This window comes from Oratosquilla oratoria, chromosome 5 (assembly GCF_046742065.1).
Source record: "Oratosquilla oratoria isolate Oo_2021 chromosome 5, ASM4674206v1, whole genome shotgun sequence".
Classification (NCBI taxonomy): domain Eukaryota; kingdom Metazoa; phylum Arthropoda; class Malacostraca; order Stomatopoda; family Squillidae; genus Oratosquilla; species Oratosquilla oratoria.
This window is the reverse complement of record NC_134781.1, coordinates 41,136,146-41,138,645: the sequence shown is the minus strand read 5'-3', so window position 1 is coordinate 41,138,645 and position 2,500 is coordinate 41,136,146. Positions and strand designations below refer to the sequence as shown.

Sequence of the window (2,500 nt, the reverse complement as noted above, 5' to 3'; positions counted from 1 at the left end):
ACGGGAATGTTTGTTGGGGAAAGAAGGGAGAAGCAGAAGATAGGGTTGAGTGGAGAATGGTTGTACATGGATGATTCTGTGCAGGGGCGCCCACAGACTTTCTTGTGGTGGACGCACAAGGTATAAAGGGCTATAGGGAGACAACCAAGCGAAGCTTATCCACCTGAGGGGTTCGGAAATGTTTTGAGTTTTTGCCACTTTTTGGTTGCCTTTTTGACATACTTAGGTCCATTAATTTTAGAAGTGAATTGCAGCCTTTTATTGAGGGGAAAACTAATGTAATTGTGTATCTTTCATTAAACATAAGTACCGGTGTATAGTAGTCTATTGCCCTGACTTGAATATGCAATGAATGGTTCAATGAGTTATAAAACAGTTTATTTTATATATTTATCAACTACATACAGTAATTGTTTATGACAATATTATGCATATATAGTAGTTGTAATAATAATGCCAATAGAATGTAGATATCATATGGATAGTACAAAAATTATATTCTATTATTTCATGTATTATGTATTCGATATTCATTCAATTCTTCACCAAAATATACTCTGGCTTACTTTTAACACAGCATGACTTCGTAAATTTACATTATATTTGTCAGTGGGAATGTTTTTTTTTTTATTTCATATTAAACCACATAAATTCAAACAGAATGACACAAACCATCTTTATTGAAATGCTAATGTAATACGTCTATGTCCACTACTATCAAAGCTGTGTAAGACATTCTCATATTTAATAGCAACATCTTGATGAATATGCAACAGTGCTAAAGCGCTTAGTCTATCAGAAGCCATAGTGGATCTTAGGTATGACTTAAGCCATTCAATTGAAAGTGTGCTAAAACTGCGCTCAGCAGATGCAATGCTGACAGGCATGGTTAAGAGAACTGTAAAAATATTGTTCAGGTTTGGATAGAGGTATCTTGTACTTTGAATACATTCTTCTAATTTCAAAGGACCACCATCCTTATGTCTCCACTTCCACCTTTCCACTTCAGCATCCAAATCAAGAAGTCTAATGAATGGAGAATATGCCTCTTTTATTACTGCTATGTCTTCTTCTGAGAGACTCGCAAGATTCTGTGGCAAAAGCATTTCTGCTCTAACCCTGTTAGTAGATCCACAGATACGTTCATTGAGTTGTACAATAAGGTGATCCAAAAAAAGGCTGTGAAGGTTTCTCTCAAAGAATTCTGCACTTGTAGTGGATGGGACATTTTCTCTGTTTTTCTGACGACAAATAGACCGAGGGTGCTTCTCATCAACCTGTAAATCTGCTGCCAACTGTGTTGCTCTCCTGTACAGATGCTCAAAAGATGATCCATCAGACCGTTTTGATTTCAGCATTTCCACCAACTCTTTGCATTCTTGTGTAGCTTTAATCAAGTTATTAGTCTTACTTTGTAGAGCCATGGAAAGAGGTTTTGTCAAATTTAGGTAGTGGTGGACAATTACCAGTGTGGTAAGAAACTGGAAGCAGTGAATGCTCATAAAGAATGCCCCTGCCTTTGCTGCGGTACTTGGGTCTGTGTCATTTTCTCTGATGAAGTGCAAAGTGTCAATTATATTTTCTATATTATTCAGAAATACTCCAAGTGTTTCCTCATGACACTCGAACAGCTGTCACCGAATATTAATTAACATAACTCAATCAAAAACACTTACGGCACAAGACGAGAAATTCAAACACAAATACTAATTCACCTTCAACACTACACGTTTACCAAAATTGTTCACTCAAATAAAATCCACAAACTTTACAATACACACTCAATCAGCTGTCACACTAGCCGTTCACATATTCACTGCCAAAAACCAAAAACCCCACTAATGTTCACTCGCACGTGCACGACTCACACAAACATACACACTCCGCTGACAGGATCGACAAAATTACATATACCACGCGATACAGCACATGTGAATACGTACCACTCGAACCATGACACGTGCATACATTTCACTCGGTGTTCAGACACACAAGCGGAAATCCTGTCGCTAAACAACTCTGCAACTCTACCAGTCTCTATGACACATGAAACCGACAACAATGCATATGTCCACCGAAACCACACAATGTCACATTTTTCGTTTGCGTTTTCTTCTGTTTATAATTTATATACTACATAGATCCACATGTATTCTAGTGCATGCATAATTTTAACACTGATGCTTTACCACGTTTCTAATGTATGTAAAACATCTACATTTTTTATTGAAAGTTATTATTATTATTTAGAAGGGAAAAATGTTTGAATAGGGGACCTTGTATGCTTGTAATGTCCAAACTGGACGCACGTGCGTCCGGTGCGTCCGCCTGCGGGCGCCCCTGATTCTGTGATCCATGGAAGGGAGTGAGTCCCAGTCTTCTTTTTCAGTGTAAGGGGTCAAAAACTGGGGGGGGGGGGTGCCGATTACATAGACCGGACTTGCTGTGGATGTGCTGTATCTCCCTACACTCCTTCCAACCCAGAGCAGCGGCCAAGATG

The 2,500-nt window shown here is 38.6% G+C and overlaps 1 protein-coding gene across 1 annotated transcript in view; it reads left to right on the top strand.

The window, feature by feature from the left end:
• Positions 1-2,500, top strand: part of LOC143025478 (uncharacterized) — a 12,074-nt gene that overhangs the window by 6,544 nt on the left and 3,030 nt on the right. The gene's annotated exons all lie outside the window — the stretch shown is intronic.